At 39.8% G+C, this 21,738-nt stretch overlaps 1 protein-coding gene across 2 annotated transcripts in view; it reads left to right on the top strand.

Moving 5' to 3' along the window:
* The window catches only part of DGKH (diacylglycerol kinase eta), a 141,741-nt gene that overhangs the window by 53,025 nt on the left and 66,978 nt on the right, over positions 1-21,738 (top strand). For both annotated transcript variants that reach the window (XM_088530944.1, XM_088530945.1), the window contains 2 exons: positions 19,870-19,980; positions 21,087-21,167. The gene's annotated coding sequence lies outside the window, so the exon portion shown is untranslated. Of the gene's footprint in view, positions 1-19,869; positions 19,981-21,086; positions 21,168-21,738 lie in introns of those variants that run through there.

Here is a 21,738-nt window from a genome sequence, read left to right as displayed (position 1 = left end):
ACTAATTTTAGTAAAATGTTATGATTGTGAATATGATTGAAAAAACGGCTCCATATTCAGAGACATCAGAATTTTCAGGGCAACTTTTATATGTAGTGTATATTTGTATTTACTCCTGGCTGCTGCCGGTGAATTTGCTGGCAGCTACTTGTTTTCCGTGTGAAATGGCGCGCTTGGTTGGGATTAGCCGAGTTGCACGGAGCTGCTCTGGGTTTCCTGCTTGCATAAGCCTACCAGGAAGGTTGCTGGAGGTCATTCCGGCTCGGTCGGAGTGGCTGCAGTTTGGGTGTGCTCTGTCTGAACTGATGAGGGGAAAAATGTTTGTAAAGTAGGGAGTGGCTCAGGGTTCCTTTTTGCATGAGGAGAGGAAGTACTTACATCTATTTTCTCTTTTTTTTCCCCCCCAGAGAGCTAGTGGTTGTGATTATTCAGTGTATTTTGCATTGCACTGCCTAAAAAGATATTTGCATATATATATATATATATATTTAGCTTGCAAGCACCCAAAATGTCCCTTTTTAGGTTTCTAAAGTGCTTTAGGTAGGAAAATGAGCAGAGTTAATCTTTATAGCCCTATAAACCTAGCAAAAGCAGTGTTGGGGAACTGTTGTTCCGGGTTATTGCTACGAGTAACTTAGCAATTTGAGAAAGCGCTATTGCTTCAAAAGTAGTTCCTCCTCATTCTTTTCTTGCTTGTATTTTGTTTGCTGAAAAATATTTTCAGGACCCAGAAGTAATTTACTTGTTCTTTATCCTGCCCTTGCGATCAGCACGCCTTTTGCCTGCAGGGAGCAAAAATGAGAATATAGACTGAAAGCGGTGAAAGGTAGATTTGATTTTGTTTTGGCTTGAGCAGCGTGGCGACTGGCTAAGAGGAAGAAAAGCCAGGCTGTTTTGCCTGCCAAAAACTGGGAAAGAAACCGTGGCACCCCTGGTTTTGGGAGCATGGCAATACAAATTTCTGATGGCAATAAATGAATACACAGGTATATATGTTCCACAGTCAGAGACTCTCGGATGTATATATGTGTGTGCATTTGATTGATGTATTTGATATTTGGTTGATAGATTTGATATATACGGGCGCATTTGATTGTACATATCTTGAACAATTTCAGCACAGGCAGCACATACAATTTGTCAAGCTGTGGGTCTTTTAACTATTCTTTTGTTTCTTTCTTCAATATATAGTAGGGTTCCATGCTAGAAAACAAGCAAACAAAAAAGCACAAGGAGAATGGTTGTGCTGTTGGAGGCTATTGCTGTAAAGCTGAGTCTTCAGCAAGCAGAAAGTAGTGCCTTCTCTGATCGTTTCAGCTATGTGAGCTATGATCGTTTGGTTTATATCCATGGCAAGGGTGCATAGAAAATCCCTGGCACACCATAAAAAGCTTGGAGACCAACTGTATACACAGGCTAAATAATCACTTCCCTGTCTTCTCTGATGGCGGAGGTATCATCCTTGCTTTATAACACGTAAAACTGGAGTACTGGGAGGTGGTAAAGACTTTACAAGGTTATTTAATGCATCAGAGAGGAGAGATTGTGAATCTGGAAGGTTTGGTCTTAGTCTTAATTCCACTTAAAAAAAACCCTTCATATTTGGAAATATGTAATGTATTTTGGAATATTTTGATATATGTATAAATATATGGAAATACATATATTTTTCTCAACTTGTTTCAAAGTCACACCAGCCCAACGAATGGATATGTAATTAGATCAATATTGGGTTTATTGGTCTATGTTAGTCTGTTCTGAGCTGTTTTCTTCTTTAAAACAAGTATATATTCTCTAATCAATGCAATGGACAGTTTCTCAGCACTTTATTAATTAAGGTAGTCTTTAACTCCCTGAAACTTTATTTCCTAAAAGTCTGACCCCAAGATCTCTATGACCCTCTTTGCTGTCGTGCTCTTGGATTCTTCAAGGCTTCAAACTTAATTCAGAAGTACTATTGTCTCTGTGTCAGTGTGTAATAATGCAGCCTGTGCTTCATTATTTCCATGTTCTCATATTAAGTACATTGGATATATTAGAGATATATGGACAGATAAGATTTAAATGGTTCTGCTCGAGGGGAAATGTGTACGTCTTGAATTTGGATACTGGTACAGACTAGTTGAAACTCTTTGAAACTCCACTTTAAAATTATGAAGTGGTTTGAGTATATTAGCTGATCATCGCTTTTACATAGAGAAATTAACATGGGAGCTCAGGAGAACTTTTTGGACTTGAGTTCTTCAGAATGAGGATTAGGCAAGTACTCTTGCAGAACCCATGCAGCGAGTGGTTTGGAATCTCCATGGACTTTCTGGGCCTGGGAAACCCAAGAGAAACTTTCGCCATTGTGAATGTCGGATGTAGGATTGGATTTGGTGTATTTTGGTGGTGGTATTTTTTTTTTCATCAAGAACATAAATGATAGCAACGAAAAACCCAGAAGCTTTTCTAGCACAGTTTGTTTAATTCTTTTCTAGTACAGCTTATAATCCTTCCAACAACTGATAAAACCTGTGCTGCCAAAAATCGAGTTTGCTGATAGATGGAGCATCTGCGGAAGTCTGTTGTCATACAGAAATGCATGTCAGTGTAGCTCTGCCAAGGGAATATTTCTAATGCAGCTAAAATGGGGTGTTTCTGAGATTAAGAGTTTAGATACCTGGGTGGGAGCTTTCGGCAGATTTTTTGTTCTTCTCCCGTTGTTCTTCTTTATCTCAGTGTCCTTTTCTCCCTAGATCTTCTGGGCTTTGAGTGCATGAGTCTCTGCTGTGGTCCCCATTTTTCCAGCACTAACCCCATACACCTCCAGTGCCTCTAGGGAACAGCTAACCTCACCCTCGTTTAGCTCTTGGGCAACTGGCAACAGAAAAACTGATATTGGGAGCTGCAGAGGAGTGAAAAAGTATGTGCAGGAAGGAAGTACAGCGACCTCATAGCCACTCTGCCTGTCTGCCCTTTCCTACTCAAAATTTTGTTTTCTATGCTGCTGAAGTTGAAATTTTCTCAGTCAACAGCTTGGTTCTGAGCATTTAGAAAGGCTTAAAAGTGCTTATTGTAGTCATTCAGGGACTTTATATGTTCTTCAAATGGAGCCACTGAGCTAGCAATTTCATAATAGCTTCCAGACTGCTTAACACAACCAGGTGTATCACACATCTGATTTTTGGTTTGGAAATATGACATACGACTTAAAAACATCTTTGTGCAATGACTACATCTAGGCAGAATTTCACATCTTTCCTCCTTCTCATGATGTGACTGGTCAACTATGTTACTGCATCTGCAGTAGATATGCGGAATTGCAACAGAATGATAAGAAGTTAAACTTTTTTCCTGATATGTGGCATCTGATATATTAGCAACTCAGTTCTGTGGCCCTTCTTGTTCAAATAGTAGTGAATGAAGAAATGGAAGCAAATTCTCGTACTGGAATGAAGCTGGCAAGTGCCAAGGTTTGCCATCATGCAGGAGGAGGCTCTCGAGGTTCTCTGCCGTCCCTTTGAACAAAGTTTGGGGTTGTTCCTTAACCTGGGTGTTATCACGGGATTTGGATCCCTGTTTTCCCTAGCAGTTTGGAGGCCGTGTGAGAGTCAGGCACATCCCTCTTTTCTACAGGCTTCAGTGATCAGTTCCAGGCTGAGCTGGTTTTCCAGTGTTCCGGTTTGTTTCCTTTCTGAGACCTTTCATGAGCACTGCAAGAGAGAACTTTCTTAGCATCTCTGGCACCATTTGTTGGTACTTTTTGTCTTTTTGAAATGCTTGGGTCATTTTTTATGAAGAGAATGTGATCATATGTTATTTTATTCTGTAACCCAGAGCAGATGATTCTTGAAGAATGTGTGCTGATTTTTAGTATTGGGACATCCATGTTTTAGCTGACCTATTTTGCGATCAGACACTTTGTAGAGGACATATTCTTGGATGTATTCTTAGGAAGCATTAAAACTATTTTATACTAGTCATCTGGAATGCCAAACTTGAGTCATTTATCTAGCATTAAGCAAGGATATATAGTAAGACATGGGAAATGAAGTCACTTAAGATCATTAAATAGTAATGAAATGTTTCTTTGATTTACAAAAGTGGGCTGTAACATGAAAAATTCCATTTATCAAAGCAACTTCGTGGTTTGAGTGAAGTATTGCGTAAAACACAGAGTAACTAGATGTGGGGAAAGAGTCAATCCAGTAGTTTGAGAATGGGATTAGGATTTAGATTCACCCTTCTGTTGGTGCTGACTCACTCTGACCTTATGCAAGTTGCTTAACTTTTCTGTGTATCAGCAGCTCAAGCTAAAAATACACTCTCTTACCTTCTACTGTCAGCACGCTTGGACTGCTGGACAAAAGGGCACATACCAGCTTTTATTTTAACTAATTTGGACTAATTTTCAATACTTGTCCTATTCTTAAAATACTGTTCTTTTTGCAGGGGGGAGGTGGAAATTGTGGGATTTTTTTGTACTACTTTTTTGCAGTGTCCTACTCTGCTCTGTGAAAAGTTTTACTAAGGGAAGAATTGGCTCTATTATACTTAGCAATTAACAGGCTTTTTAAAAGATTTAGCAGCGGCAAAAACATAAAACCGGGAATAGTTTTATTTGTATTTATTTGTATTCTCCTTTGATTATGGTCATTTTAGGTCTGTTTCACACAGGCAATTCAGCTTCCAATATAGTTGCCCCAACACAAATTGCTCAGCCTTGTCTGGCTTAGCAGAAAGATTATCTTTGCGGAAAAAAATTGCATTAACCAGCATATGAAGCCCTTCTGTATTACAGTGATAGGTGAAAATACTCAGCTAAAGCAGGATGACATATTATTCAAACAAGCTGTTGTCATTCCCATTTAAATCTCCTCTTCTTCCGTGAGTAATGCTGGCAAGGCAGGAAGCTTTGTGCTCTTAAACTGGGTCCAGGCTAGCAGTCGCTGCTGGGGATGACACTGCCCTCGCTCTGACTTTAACCATTTTTTTGCCACGAGGTGCCTCCTTGCCCCTTTCTAACCTTTTTCTTCCCAAGTTTGTTCCCGTATTCTGGGGTCGTATTAAGCATAGTCGTCAGAGCGTCAGGAAGAGAATTATTTCAGAAGTTGCTGTTGATTTAATGAATCGTCCTGACAGCTGAGAAGTTCTTTAGCTGGAGATGAAGCAAAACAGGAACGAGCTCCTTTTGTTTGGGGGTGAGAGCGCCTGCACATCGGAGCAGCTCTTGCGCAGCGCTGCCCAACGCTCCCGCAAGCTGCCCCATCTTTCAAGTCTGGGCAAGCCCTTAACAATACGTATTTAAGTTGAAATGCAGACAGCACCCACGCAGAGATTCTGGGAAGGCTGGTGTTCATTGACTGTGCAACATACTGGTTGCAGTATCATTTGGACGGAGAGGAACGAATCACTGGGCTGTATCTCAGCTTGGTTTGCCAGCTTAAAAACTCGCTGCTTCTGTTTTCTCTTGACGGTCTGTGTGAAGAACACTATCAGAGGCCTTTGTGACTGTGGTGTAAGTAGAAAATAATAGATTCAGAAAGACTGTGAATCAGCCGAGCTGGTTCTGCACAGCCCAATTAATACTGCACACCCAAACAATTTGCTTAATGCTTAGCTGCACTGTATGATCTTGGATGAGCTTACAGCTATTTATAGCAGGTAAACACTTTCTAATTCTTCTTCCTGCATTGTGATTGCATACAGCAACAATCTAATTAAAATTAACGTATTTAACTTGAAGGCAAGTGACTCTCACAAGACTGACTCTTGTGACTTGTATATGATCCTGGCTGGTGCAGCAACAAGGACAATCCTGGGGCTGCTTGCACAAGCAGTGAGCATAGAAATGAACTGCTTTTGGTAAAGCCAGAGTGTTTTCTTTTGTGTATAGAATATTCAAATCTAATCTTAAGGCAAGAAGTAATTAACCACTAATAATTGAACACCTTGTTGTAGCAAAAATGCGTATTCTTTTGTAGATGAGTAAATGAAGATGTCAGTCTTCGGTAAATGGCTGCCAAAAGTCTTTTATATATTTTTTCACTAAACATTAATCTGCGACTGCTCTGTTTTTCACAACAAATTCCTTGTAGAAGGAGAGGATTCCTCCCCAAGAAAGCATTTCTTCCCCCAGTCTCCCATGACCAAATTGTAGGTTTTGGTAATGCAATCCGCCATACGTATATACATCACTGGTGTTAAAGTATCAAACATGCATCCGTGCAGAGCCTATTGCAGGACTGCAGTCGTATTTCACCCAGGCAGCCCTTGCAATACTCGCAGCCTTTGCAGCCGTGCGCTTGCATTACGGTGGAAGGTTAAGCATCAGGTTCTGGATATGAGCATTACCGTCACACTGCTACCCCCTTGTGGTAATTAGCTATAATTCAATTTTTTAGAGAGGAACAAAAGGTTCTTCTACGGATTATTTTCACTTTAAAGTACATTTTAATTTTTTAAAGGGACACTGTTTGCGTTTTTATCTCAATGTGTTTTAAGACATTAGGTATAAAACAACTAATAGTTTTTTTTTTTAATCAGCATGTGTTGTTCTTTTGACATAGTATTGTTACAAAGTCAGTATTACTGAAGAAGTTGATATAAGAACTAACAGTTTGCACCAGCTATATGGACTGATTAGAGAAATAACACCTGGAAATTTCCAATGTAGAATCCTACACGGTTATCTTAACAAATTGTAAAACATACAGTATATTTAAGGAAGAATAATGTAAGATTTTATTGGCAATAGCTATTTTTGCATAAAAGCATTTATCTCTGAAGTAGCTTTTGTGTCCAAAACCAGTAAATGCTTTTTAAGTGTCTATGACATCCTGCCATGAAAAACCCAATGTCAATAACAGTACACTCAGGTGGATATGCAAGAAATGTTTATGAAATACAGGCTTCATTCAGGGAAAAGAAGGTATCTATATGTATCCTGTATATGTAACTATGGGATGTATGAAGTGGTATGGTGATCGGTGGTGAGAGGGCTGCTTCTTCCATCTGTTGCAAGAACCTCAAGAACCTGTCCCAGTTGGGATTAAATACACACAAAAGCTGGTCAGTGGTCATCAGCTGTCATTCAAATCCCAATCCTTAGATAATAATGCATTATTCTTTCTTAAGAGATGGACAGGATTTTTTTTCTGTATTATTATTACCTGAAATTTGTTCCAGAATAGACAGTGGTTTCATTTTTTTTTCATTTTATTTTCAGTTCTTATTATTGGTGTATCCACTTACAGTCTAGTTGGACTCTGTTATGCATTATTCCTCCTCCAGGTCAGAGGAATGTTAGTGTAATTTGAAAATGGTTATAGTTGCACTTTCTCTTGGTTCCTCCTCAGGTTGACTGTTTGGAATTGGTTTCCAAATAACGGGATGGGAATGTGATACTTAACTTAGCATTAAGTGTGGAGACATACTCCTCTCCTGTTTTATACTGTTGGTGCTGCCTTCGACATAAAGGTATCTCCTCTCTTGGCAGCAATGTTAATGCTCTCAACGTAGGCCTGTGTTTCAATATTGATTGGTTCTGTTTGCTCATTGAGAAGGTTTCTAGATAGGTCAATTAAGTAGCTTAATGATTCTGTGGCTTCAGTGCCATAAAGTTAGCAAACGTTGTTACCAATTTAAACTGAAGCTCTAAAGTCTAGTTATTCCCAATCTTTGATTATTTGTAAAATATATGAATTGTTATGTAAGTTCCCACTGTGGGGGGCCCTTTCAGATATCTCTTCTCTCTCTTTCTGCTGAAATTCCCTCATCTGCTTTCAGTATTGGACCAATAGGATCAATTTTGCTGCCTCCTAATTAGAAACTAATGTATTCTTTCCTCAGGGCTTCCTGTGTGCATCCTTGTATCTTCATTGCTTAGGAGGCTGCAGCCTCTTCGGAGCAGCAACAGTTTTGTGCCCTTTACCACATTCAGCCCATTTCTTGGTCCAACTATAAGTAGCACCAAAAGGATGATCCAAGGCACAACAGGTTCAGCCTTGATCTTTGGTGGCTAAGGGAGCAAAAAGTAAAACTGCCCTCAACCTAAAAAAAAAAAAGGAAAAAAAGTTTCCCCTTCTGTTTACTGTGTGTCAGAATATTTATTTTTGCTTACACTTTTATCATCTCTTACCCCAGCTGTAACTCATTCTTAAAATAGAGGAGTGTTACTATAAGATCGTAGAAAGGCAGTGTGTATTAGAAATGTCGAATACTACCACCTCAACCCGTGTCTCAAATTTGGACAGCCACTTTTTTCTACATATATATAGAAAATGAATATTGTCACTCGGACAGTCTTAAAGCACATTAAAGCCGCATAAAGAAGCCTTCTCATTCCAAACGATAGCCCAGCCGGCTTCTCCTGCAGATGGCAAGCGCAAGGCCGGGCGCCCCGCAGGCTGCATTCACGGGACGGCTCGTGTGGCCTGTGCCGCGGCCCTCACGGTCTGGTGGCCATGGGGAAGGTGAAACGGGCCATTAGCTGCCAGTAACCAGCCTGCCCCGGGCCTCCTGCCTTCCTCATTGCGTGTGGCGTTTCCCCTGCAGGCTTCCCCTGCGAGTTTAGGACCTTCAGTAACTCCCACGTATATAAATTAAGGCAGGACTTCCACAGAAGGTTACAGAGGTTTGAGTGTGGTGTTTGCTGGTACTCCCCGAGAGCGCATTGATCCACAGGGCATTTACTGCACCAGTTAATGAATGGGGACATATGGCCAACCCGTATATATTTGGCCACTTGTGAGGTTTGACGAGCTCCTACTTGAAGTGCAGCTGAAAGTCTTGGAGGGATTTAACAATTGTGACTTGCACTTTGGAGATGAAAGTCTACCAAGATGTAAATTCTGTCTTGTAATTGGAGCTATCTGTTGGTTTTGCAGTATGTTCACAGGGTGTATGGAGAAACAACTGGAAGTCTTAACAGCAGCTTGTAAGCGACAGCTACAACGTAACTAGATGACTAGTCCTCTGCCAGGTTGGGCAGCTTTGGAGCAAATGAGCACACTTGCAGGCCGCTGCCTGATGAAGCTTGAGCAAATGCCCTCCCCAGATCTGTGGCCCTCCTTGAGCAGGTTCACCCTTCAGTTAGCAACCTCAAAATCTGCTAAAAACTGTGAAGAGTGGTTACTGGCTCTGCAGCTGATGGAATAAATCAATGGACCTGCTTTAAAATCAGCTGATTTTAAACTAGTCTTAAGATTGTGGCGAGCATCAATTTTTCGGCAGTGCTAAAAGTGATGGTAATTTCTGCCCAGATGAATAAAGCCAGTATGTCATCCATATGGACAGGCAAGTGTAGTTTTTCCTTCTGTTTGCCCAGTTGAAACAGAACGTGTTAAAGTATGAAGATGGTTTAACTGTTTGAGAACAAATTCTCAGGTGTAAAAAAAGAAAAAAGAGCAAAAAGGGAGTATAAATCACTTGTATGGCCAGACTTCTTGCTAGTATATGACTATATCAGTAATCTAGTGGAAAGAAAAGAATATGGGAAGTTTTGATGACTCAGAAATTGCTGTTGATGTAGGTGCCTTGGCTTCACTGTCACCAGTGCCCCAGCACTGGGGCTCATGGCATGTGCTTGGCTGCTTAACCTCACACGTGGAACGTGCCCTGGGCTGGCTGCTGCCTCTGGGTAGCTCCATCACGACCACGGGAAGGGCAAGATTCATCTTCTGATACTGACAGGGGATCACAGTGGCCGTTTTGCCAACAAGTGGGCCAGAGAAAATATAGGACATCTGAATAAAGTGATAGATAACCTGTTGTTGCTAATCTGTATGAAATAAGTATTTCTTTAGGGGAGAGGACCTAAAAGACCCCTTTTTGTCCCTCCTGACTATTACAAGTGTCCAGGTTTCTTTGTGGATGTGGAACAAATATGGATGAACTTGTTTGAGCTTTTTAAGGACTTGTTTGAGCTTTTGTTAAAGCTGAAATAGAATTTGCCTTTTATAGCTCCCCTGAAAAGTAGTTTTTGAGTAACAGTCTGCAAGCAAGTACACCGCACTACCTGCAAGGTGCCAAATCCTCCCATGACACAGTGGATAAGTAAGTAAAAGGTTTTATAGAACTCAGAATTTATTTACTTCAATAAAATAGAAACAAAGTCAGATTAAACTCTCAATTTAATCTAGAACATTTATGTCCGTGTTTTGGGTTTTACTTGTTTTTATACCAGAACTGTTTTGTTAATAGCAATTTGAGTAGGTGAAACACAAAAAGTGACCATCAAGCTATTTAAAACTGAAAAGGCAAAGTGCATGCTTAACTGCCTAACTCACTCAAAGAAAGAACCCACACGGCATGGTGTGGGTAGAGCAGCCAGAACTTCCAGCTGTTCTGATTTCAGCCACGTGTCCTATCTCAATAAAAGCCCATCACCTGCTGCTGAAACCGTGCCTTTCCTGCCTTCCTTCATTCCTCCAGTAGCTTTTTTCTCACTTTTTCTGCTGTGTTTTAGATGGTTGTGATGCTTTTCAGTGAAGTTAGAGATTTGGTACATAGAGCTCTGTGATTCTTGCTTGGCTGCAGTTCTAGTGGGGGATTACAGGTATCTAGCTTACAAACTGACTGTTTAACTTCGGGTTGGAAAACAAGCAAACAAGCCCCCAGGTACAGATATATCTGGCTTTTCAAGATGATATCACATAATAATTTTCACATAAATAGAAGACAGACATCTTAATCACAACAAAGATCTCAATAAAATGTTAACCATACATATTTTTTTAACTGATAGGGTTACAGTGAAATGTAACTAAGCATCTACTGGGGTAAACGAAGCTTTATCCTGGTAATATTCACCAGATTTGAAGTTAGCAATTAATAAAATGCATGTTTTAACTTTCCTAGTTAAAAACTTTTCCAGGAGCTGAAATCAAAATTTTCAGTTTATCCTGACCCTGTTTTCAGCCAACAGTCTGAGGGAGGGAAGGAGAGGAATGTGTTTGGGAGCTTGTTCCTCTATTTTTGATACTTGTGTATTTAGAACAACCAGAAAAAAAGGCGTTGAGAACCCTGCAAAAGTTGGTGTGTGTGACATCCACTGCTCCTCCTTCATCCACAAATTCTGTCGTGTTACCTTAGAAAGCATTCAGGTTGCTCAGGAGTTGGGTACATCTGTGCCATTTCGTCCTTCTCTTTCATGTTCCCAGAAATGTGTTTCAAGAAGACTCACTCCATGATTTTAGCAGGGACTGAAATGAGGCATTTTGCTGGATTTTGCAATTCAAGTGTTAAAATATAGAGTAGGAGCATTTCTTAGAGGATAGAGGAGCATGAGCCACACTATAAAATTTGGGGAGTTACCGATGTGCCCTTTTCCAGTCAGAGATGTGTATTCTGGAAGAAGCTTTACTGGGATTTCTGAATGAGAGAAAATAGTATGTACGTGAATGAGCCTGGTCACAAAGAGAATGCGAATTCAAAAGTAATTACAGGCCCTTATTTCCTGGCAATAAACAAGAGGGGAAGGGAGGATCTAAAGTATGTTATTCTTCTGCTTTCCAATCTCATAGTCTCCGAAGAGAGAATTTCCTCTCTGCTTGTAATGTGAGAATCCTGCTTCCACTGTGGTTGCTACTAAAGACTGGGAGAAAAGAAATAGAATTTTAGTAAGAGAAGTGCTAGAAAAAGCTAGAAGCATCTCAGACCCTCTCCTGTTGTTAAAAGAGGGGCAATTCGGGCAGTTCATCAAAACTCTTCTGGTAGAGTCTATATCCTAAAAGTATAGTAGCTGAACAGGTACATGATCATATTGTGCAGTATTTTTATGTGAAAAAGTGAAAGAATCGGCGTAGCATCTTCTTGAGGTGGAGAAGTATTATTCTTTTTTCCTGTGTGTTCAGAATCAAAGTGCAGTGAGTTAGTGACCTACAAAAGATTACAAAGTAAATTGGAAGCTGACCGGAAAGCAAACTTCAGATCTGTTTAGTACTCATCTTGTACTTAATCACCGACTGTTCTTTATTTTCCTCCAAAACACACCAAGCTATAAAATATTTACCTAATAATTATATGAAACTTAATAACCTACTACTATGTAAAATACAGTAACTGGAACTGAGATTTTGCTGACAATATGAGTTCCAGACATTGCGTAAGTGGTAACTTAATAATAATTGTAAGGTTTTTTTTAGAAAGAAAGAAAGAAAGAAAACACGCTTAGAATAAGGTGGAGCTTTTGCTGCAGGGAATTTTGCTTTTAGAGCTAACAAAAGTGCAGGACGATAGAGGATGAGGTTTATTAACTGTTAGAATCTGGACGTTGCTATGTTCAAATCTGTTTTTTAAAGAGAAATTACCTCTTATTTTGTTGAGCAAGTGTCTTCAGGTAATAGCTGATCATTACTGCTCACATGAGAAGTACTCACTGGAATTCCCAGGGAAACAATTCCCAAACTTCAAAGCAGTCTAGGTAACCTGGATCCAGTCCTGGCTGCCCTTGCTAGACCCGGGGGCTTGGGCTAGATGATCTCCAGAGGTCCCTTACAACCTCAGCGATTATGTGATTCTCTAGGAACTATGCTCTTTGGTTCTGAGTATGTGTAACCTACATCTACAGAGCCCATATTAACTGAAGAGTGCCAATGTTAAAAAGGTTGGAAATGATTCCTGGCTTCAAAACACTTTGTTATCCTGCAGCTATGATTTTAGGACTCCCGTTGTTGCTCCCATCCATAGATGGTTTGGGGATTGGCTAAACTCAGCATTGGAGTTTGAAATTCTGTGCTCTTCAACTTTTACTCTCTTTTTCTGATATAAAAACATTGGGATTGTGTGGTTCTTCCACACAAATTCATGAATCAGTTTAGTTAAATTGAAATGTTTAAAATAAAATGGTGAAAAATCCCAACCAGGCTCTTTGAGAGGGGAGTAAAGATGGCATATTGCAGTCTGCAGGCCAAAGAACCCGCAATATCTGGTTTGTCCTAGGTCATGCACAAATTCAGTGTAATCAAGCTGGGAACAGATCAGATCCGAAGCATGTTCAACTGATATTTCTGCTTTCTCTAAATGATGTAGATGAGAATTATTTGAGCCTGTGACATGTAACCATAAGTTTCCAAGGGAGTGAAGCTATACGGGAGCTTTGCAGTGAAGTTGAAAATTCCAAAATTCGAGTTTTTTGTCAGAAACAAAAGCCTTTCAAAGCAATTTTTTTCATATAATAAAATCTGGGCTGCCCCTCGTCACATCGCATTGCAGTAAGGTACGTGGTGTGTGGGCCCTTCGATGGGGTTTGGCACAGTGTGTTACTTCAGCTCTTCTGTCTGCCTGTTGCTCTACGTTGCTTTTTCTGTTGTGTAATTCGCCAGAATAATTGTGCTGGGGCTGCTCCAATGAGGTTCCTAGTCTCCTCACATAGAGTTGCCTTTCTCGGTAGTTGGATGTTTGTTAGTGTTTCCCTCCTCATAGCAAAGAGATGTTTGTGTAAACAAGATACCCCTGCCCACGAGTTCTTATGGAATTACGGTTTTTAGTGAATTAACTATTCCAGTAGACTATTAAGCTAAGGTTGTAAGGAGAAAAATACTAGAAAATGTAATTCAAAACATGATAAATAGGCATCCAGGATTTCATGTGCCATCGAGTGAAACAAAATTGAGGCCAATATAAACTTAAAATGCAGCACAACTTCCGAATTAGATTAAATCTCTGTATCTGCAATGAAAGGAAACATTCTATAAAAATCAAAAAAACCCCATGATATTAAGCTAATAAACTTTTTTCTTATAATTTTAAGCACATGAGGAGTCTGCAGATTGCAGGGCTATGAAATTGTTGGCCATTTGCCTGTACAGGCTTGAGTAGATAGTAAGATATCAACCGCAGTGACAGATTGCTTCCTAATAGTAACGGGTAATTTAGAAAAGGTTTAAGAGTGAGTATGTATCGGGGGAATGCTGTTGTGTCATTTTTCATCTCTCTCAAGAAGTGAATAAATGTAAAGATTCCAAGAATGTGCTTTTTTGAAACCCATTTGCATGTAACATTGATGTTCCCGGAGATTGCGTGTGTACAGATATTCCTGGGCTTGTTTCTATTTTGTCGCTGAAAGCTTTCTACCTTTCCTAACTCATTTGTCAAATGTCAGGTAGAGGTGTGCAAAATGCCTCCGAGAAGGAAATTGGTTGTTCTGCAGCTTTCCCTGGGGATTGGCAAGCTTTAAGTTGTTCTGCGTAGGCTCTTTTCTAGCAAACGTAGCTCCTAGGAGTTCTGACATCATCCGTGGAATTTGTTTAAACACTCTCAGAGGAAAAAAAAATAAAACTGCAATAAGTAAAACGCAGAAGGTTTGTTATGACAGGTTTAATTTAGAATTTATTCTAAAGAAAGAATTGCTTAAAGTTTGAAGCAGTGCTTAATATACTTTTGTTCCAAGCTGCTTTTGTAATTTCCTCAAGTAATTGATCAAATATTATTTGCATAATAGCAGTAGATAGGGTTATGGAAACAGTTTGCTTTTTTCTCTGGAAATGTAATGGGATTTTTTGTGTGTGTTTGGCTGTGGAAGGCATCTTGTTTCTAATGGTTTATTTTGAACCTGCACCCTGTACTACATAGAACTTTATAGAACAGCAAAAGTTGAGTGTCATTGCAAGTCCACACCAAGAGCTAAATAACTCTGGTAAGGAAAAAAAAAAACATGTTGCCATCAGAATTATTTGAATGCTTATTATATTTTGTATTTTTTGTCCTCTATTTCTCTGGATACATGAGGTTTACATTCTTCTGTCTCAAAAAGCTGGACTTAGTTGTTTTAAATCCTTCTGCTCAGGGTATGTGTAATTTAAAATGAGCAGCTATTGAAGCTCCAAGCAGTAGCTGCAAAATACTACTCTAAGACTGGAGCTGGCTCTGTTGTGAAATAACACTCAGGGAAGTAACACCCAAACTCCTAGGTCTTTGGCACTTAGTTCTGCAAAGTGTTTTATCTCTTATTTTACAGCTGATTTTCCTTCCTCTGATTAATGAGAATAAAGACTGAAATCAACCTTTTATACATGGATGGCAATTGAGAATTTAAATACCTCAACTGTAGATAAAGTTGTTTTTCTGACTCTCAGTGTCATATCAAGCTCAGTGTAATACATTTTTTTTTAATTTCCAGTATAGTGTTGCATCCTAATATGGTAATATCCTTTTCTTTTGATGCATGGTTTAATTTCCATTTTTAGATCAGTGTGGTAACTGAATAGCTCCTAATTATCAACATATTTTTATTAGGAAATTGCAGAACAATTTCTATATTTGCTTCGTGTTTTACTGCTCTACCTTATATTGTAGTTACAGGAACCCCTTCCCCAAAACACAGAATAGAAAGAAAACTTTGGTAGAATATGCTGGTGTTTTTGCCATTACACAAAATTGTGGTGCTTAGTCATGGGTTAGTATTGTGGTGGAAGTGGAGGTGGCTGGTTTTTATTGTGAAATTTTGGGTAGCTTGCAAAGCTGGCTCGGCTTTCTTTAAAACAAAACCCCAAACCTGTGTGGGTATAGGTGTTACCAACAGTGACAGACTGCCCATGTGGCTTTTGCAACGTGTTGTGATTTCCCTGTCACTGGTGGCATCTGGTTGTAACCTGGAGAACGTATTTGCAGTGCAGCCTGTGGCAGCTCCATTCAGGAGCTCCAGTTAATGGAACAGGTTGCACTGAGTGATCAGTTTTTTGTTAGTGCTTATTTTTTAAAGATTTTCCTAAAAATGAAGCAGTTTTATAGCCAGTTTGATTGTATGGATTTTTGATATTTTTTATTATGAGTGTTTTTAGCCATATTAATTCGTAAGTGCTCTTGGTTTGTTTTCTGAAATGTGAGTTTCTTCACTATCATTAAGAATCCTCAATAGAAATGTAACTTTGTACTGAGCAGCTGATGAAGCTTTTATTCTCCGCAGATAAAATCCATTTTTATTTTGACACCGCTAATGAAATATCTGTCAGCCTAAGTGGCAGTAATGGGAGCTGCTACGCTGTGATTGTCAAGCAAACCGTGAGCTTGGGATTCCCAGGTCAGACTTTTAATCAAATCTGAGAGTTTGATCGTCACTTTTTTAATGACGAGTGTCATTTTCAATCTAGCAAACACTTTGAATATTTTAAGGGGCTCTTAGTTAATAAGAACAGCAAGACTTTACCAGGTAACATGTTGAGGATTGTGTCTGCCTTTAGCCAGAGTTGAGTAGACTGTGTAAATAAGCAAAAGCCCCCCATAGTTTAAAACAGTCAAGGTTTGCTTTATTTCGCTCTCTCTCTCTTTTTTTTTTTTTTTTTTAATTTGTGCCCTGGTTTATCAACAACCCAAGTTTTAAATACTGTGGTAAGTGAAGGCCATGAGGGCCTGGATACTCCTACAACCTCTAAAACAAAACAGATACTGTCAAACTGAGGGGAAATAAAACCCAACATCGTAACGCACGTCCTGCTGCGTTGGAGTTTGCTCCTGAACCGGAGGAACGGCAGGTAATGAAGAGCACGTGAGTTTGGCCATCAAGTAGCCAGTCCCGTAGCACTTCCTCATGGGACATGAGAGGGGCCTTAGCTGCACGTGTTGCCCTTGAATTTGTGTAATCCTGTTTCGATCTCGCTGTTACGGATCCCCTCTGCAGTCTTCTGTGATAGCAAATTCTACAATTTGCTACCTGCTGGGTGAGGATGTGCAGTTTTTGCTCTGTCCCCTGAATGGTTTTAGCCACCTTTTGCAGTGACTTCTCTCTATATGAAGGTGGGGGGAGCAGGACTGTCCAGAGGTTTGAAATAGCAGCCAAGTGGCCTGTGACTGGGGCTCTGTAGCCCTGCGATGTTGTGACTGCAATTGTGTGGATCATTTCCCTAGTTGTTTATGGCTAAAGTAGTAAAAGTCGTTAGTGATTCATTTTATTTTGAGTTGAAAACACAGTCAAGCTTATCGATAATGCAACCTTTCATTATTGTTATAGTAGATGTTATGTTAATTCTGCGCTTTTGCTGTATGCCTAAAATTTTTGCCTTTATTATAGCTGCCTTCTGGTGGTGTGATGCTGTATTGCTGGTTTTTAACAGGTTGTTGCAGGGGGAAATGAGAGGCTTGGCCAAGCAGATGAGAGGTGATTCTGCAAAGGTGTGAAGGAGCCTGGGATTGTGGGATTTGCACATTAAATCTCTCCTAATTTACAGCAGGAAAGAAGTTAATATAATTGGCAATGGTTGTTGCTTATGCTTGAGATTTAATGTCCAGCTGAGATTAATTAGAGGAAGGTTTCTCATAATCAGAAGAGTGAGAACTTGGAGCAACATCTTAATTGCAGTTGTGCGAGGAAAAGTCCTGGCTGCTCTGTGCAGGTGCAGCCGCAGCCTCATCAGTGTCTGAAACACTTTCCGTGACCTGTGTGTGTGTGATAACAGGGACCTGGATTCGATGGTGGGGAGAGGTTCCCTCTCACCTGAAGTCACTGCAAGGGCTGTGACCTGGGTGCCCGTTCAGGACGGCAGTATTAGCAGAAGAGCTAACAACTTGGTTGGCAGTTTGAGGTTTCCTGCACGTTTTAGGGATTAAATGAGGTTAACTGAAGAACGGGAGCCCAAACCTGATGCTTGGATGTGGTTTCTGCAGCCTTGGAATTGGCTGTGTTCGATGCTTAAACCTCAGTACGCTCTCTGTATTGGTCATAAAGAGGAAGCTTGGGATATGTATTTCATGAAGAATTCTTGTATTTCTTGGGGAACATTTACCAATCCAGCGTTTTTCTACTGTTTTAATATAGAAATACATTCTGAAGAGGTGGCATGGCTATTTGTTGCCGATTTCAGGGAGTTATTTTTGCAGGGCTCACTTGCTAAACGATTTTAATTTTGAAGTACTTAGTTTGATCTTAGGCATCCTGGTGTTTTAATGGGTTCAACAAAGGCAAATAGTATTTGCAGGCATAAAAATGACATGGAAGGGTTAAATTTAATGTTTAGTGAGCAGTAAGCTCTAGGCTTAAGGAGATTTGTATTCCTGGACCACACTTAGGTTATACTGAGCATTTCAGGAATTGCAGAGTTCAGATTTTGCTTGTTATGTGCAGTATACAGTAGCGAACATGGATTTCCTTCCACTTGGGATTTTTTTATCAGTAACTCCATGTTCACTGTTTATCTGGTGCGCTGCTCCCTTTTGATCTGATTTTCTGTGTTCTTCTTCTGGACCGTGACCCCCACGTCCTGCCCTCCCATCCTGTGCCGTGGAGCGCAGCAGTCTGAGGGCGCCGCGCGAAGCACGAGCGCCGCGTGGCTACGGCAAACAGCTTCCAATATGCGCTCGTATTTACAACGGGCAGGATTGCTAGCTGATTAAATCTATTTACACCGTGTGGAAAAAATAGCTTATCTTAGGGTCTGGTCAGAAAATTGCAGGCAATGATAAAATTGCGTGTGTTAAGAATGCTCTGCGCTCCCTTTCAGCTGGGAATTACTACCCCTGCGCCACCCAGGATGCTGGCTGGATGTATCGTTTGGCATCGCTGTGAAGTAAAATCAGATAAATCCCAACTTTCATCTCCGATGTCTCATCGGAGAGGGGTGCTTTCTAGAATGCATTAATTCGATTGCTTTCTCATCTCTGCACCATATTTTTCGTTTATTACATTAGGAATCTCTAAATGAAGGGTGCTATGTATGCACATAATGATGATGTTTCCCATTTAAAGGAAATGGGAGGAAGATGAAAAGGCTTTCTGCTCTTCCTATATTTTTATTACATAAGGAGAATTTGAAATCTGCTTAAAGAAGAATGTATCTATGAACTTGCAGTCAGATCTTAGGTCCTCAAGGAGTTTAGAATAACTGCAAAATGGCCTTTGTGTCCTGTTGTGTAGAAATTGTATTTTTAGACGTGCATCACATTGTTTCAGTACAAACTGGGAATATTGTGTTTTAGAGAATGTTTTGGAATATAATATCCAAAGGTACTTGCTTTTTCTAACAGCCATTGTGTGCTTCAAAGTTGAAGAAAATGGTTTTCAAGACACAGGACTAAAATGCTCTATCACATCATTTCATCCAGTTAAATGGAGAATTTGTGTAATCAGTTGCATGAGGAATCCCACACATGCTGCTGTCAAAAGCAGCACACATCTAAAATACGCTAATTTGTATTTTGCTGATCTCAGTAAATCAGCTCTGTGGAGGTAGGATTTGCATTGCAGTGGGATAGTTAGGATGAGCCTGGTGAATCTGTTTCTTTTTTCACTAAAAATATTTGCCTAGCAAGAATGCCCCTGGCTATTATTGCTCCCACACTTTCCATAAAATGATTAAGCCCATTTGCAAGCTGATTTTGTGCTTAAGGCCTCGGTTGGGCAAGGTGCTTGAAGTCGTGCATAACTTTCAGCATATTGGATCATGCTGTCCATTTCAGAGGCATGATTCATGTCCTTGAATCAGACACAAGTTTAAGTACCTTGTTGAACGAGGGCCTGTGGGGAAATTGTATTCCTGTTGAACATAATCAGATTCTGGAACTGCAAATAGCCATGTGGGGATTGCTCTTGGCAATTTTTTTTCCCCTGAATTGTGCCACGCTCAGTTATTGCTCTCTTTAACGTTTGCAGTTTTGCAGCTATCCAAACAATTGAATTATTTTGTATTAATTGCCACAGTAATTATATGTCTCTGCACATGCCTTTTTATTGCATGTGTAAAATCAGCATTTTGCCAACACTGTCATTATTTTAAAAATAGCTATGAATAGTCTGCTTGGCCAGAGCATTAGTCTGGATTTAATATGAATAGATACAGATTAAAATTGACAATTATATGAGGTGTAACATATATTTTAAAACTTAACTTTCATCTGCATAGTTACGCATTTAGATATGTATTTACCTCGTGTACCTTGTTTTAATGTATTTTTCAGACAAGCATAAAAGAAGGATTACTACTGAAGCAAACCAGTTCTTTCCAGAGGTGGAAAAAGCGTTATTTCAAACTTCGAGGTCGTACCCTTTACTATGCTAAGGATTCAAAGGTAATTCTGTGATACTACCAATTAATGCCATTTATTGCTAAATGCAATTTTGTTTTGGTTTATAATTGCAATAATAATAATTTAATGGTTTATTAGTGATTGCTTAGTTAAAAAAAAAGTGTAAGATGTGATTAGCTAAATTACCTCCCACCAAGGAGGGGTGGTGATCCTCCTTTGTTTTTTAAATCTATTTTATCGTTGTTCTTTTAACCTTTTTAGACTGCTTAGAAAAATAATACGTTGATCTGAGTGTTGTTCTGGGGTGAAGGCGCTCTCAGACAAATCTTCTATTCCGAAGAAAGTAAAAATCAGCTATTGTTCAAAAATTATCCTTCTGACCAAATTCCAGTCAGACTCTTGTAGCCTAATGCTCATGCTGTTCTTAAACGGATGTGAAAGGTTACATGAAATTGGGGAAGCTTTTTTACCAGAATTGATTTGCAAGGGGGGGGGAAAAAAAAAAAAAAAGCTGTTTCTCATTGAAGGGAATTGTCACTGGGAAAATCGGGGGTGGGAATGTTTCCGTGGTCCTGAAGGGCATTCCTCCCTCCCCCTCATGCTCTGAAGGGGGAGCGTTTGGGCCTGTTGGCCGGCGCAGGCCGCGCCATTTTGTAGCTGCCGGCGACTCGTGGGAGCTGCAGGTGCTTCAGGACCCCGACCAACATCTAGTGGCTGCTCCTCTACCTGAAGCTCTTACTCTCCTCAAGCACTGAAAGAGCAAGGTGATTTTGTCGGTCTTCCCTTTGCTTTTTTTGAGTCATCAGGAGTTTTATCCAAAGATGCCTAATCCTTTGCCAGGGGCTGGGGTGTCTAGAGATGGCTCTGTTTCTGTTACTGGAGCAGCAAACAGAGGAGTGGAAGGGATCTCTTGATACCCTTCAGCTCCATTTCCTCCTATTATAGCACCATATTGTTGACTTGAATTAATAAATTTAGAATTTCAAGGTTTTATGTCCAGCAGTCTGGTCTTTTTTTTCTTCCAATTTTTATTTCTATTTTTATTTTCCAGTTGGAAGGGACATGAGAAAATGAAAGCAGTGATTAAAAAGCTTAGTTGAAGGGGATTCAGACAGTATTTAATGTTTTGTGTTCTTTTCTATTCGCAGTCTCTAATATTTGACGAAGTTGACCTGTCAGATGCCAGTGTAGCTGAATCAAGCACAAAAAATGTCAACAACAGCTTCACGGTATGGAACAATTACAGCGCTAATCTTGAAACCTGTACATAGTCTGTTACTTGGAAAACCAACAATCTCTGAATAGCTTCTCATTTTGCTTCATTTGAAAATAAAATAAAATGCCCTTTATTTGGAAATGATATAACTTATATCACAACAGTATCACATAGGCTGTTAATAATTTTGTCTTAGTTATTCTTTTTAACAGAATTCAGCATTTTTTAACATTGCTAATCATACTCCTATGTTTTAATAGCTTCTAAGTCCTATGAATAAGTGTCTTCATTGTTGTACTTAGATTGTGACAGTAGTATGAGGAACGAGGGTGCTGTTAACATCCGTGTTTATATGAAGTTTACAAGTATGTTCTACACGCAGTTCTTGATGTTTATTGTTTAGCGGCTTTGTTGAAACTATGATAACATCTGACACTGTTCCTATGCTCATTTTCAACCTCTGGAGAGGTAAATTTTATGAACAAGAACTAGCAGTGAAGAAGACTGTGGGTAAACTTGCCCTCTGAAGGTCACAAGTTCTTCCACCAACTGCAGTGGAATTACTTTTCTTTATTTGCTGATGA

The sequence above is a fragment of the Tinamus guttatus genome, unplaced genomic scaffold, assembly GCF_059628265.1.
Source record: "Tinamus guttatus ecotype Peru unplaced genomic scaffold, ASM5962826v1 Tinamus_guttatus_pri_ptg000394l, whole genome shotgun sequence".
Classification (NCBI taxonomy): Eukaryota; Metazoa; Chordata; class Aves; order Tinamiformes; family Tinamidae; genus Tinamus; species Tinamus guttatus.
Note: the sequence above shows the minus strand (reverse complement) of the source record. Positions and strands in the feature narration are given on the sequence as shown.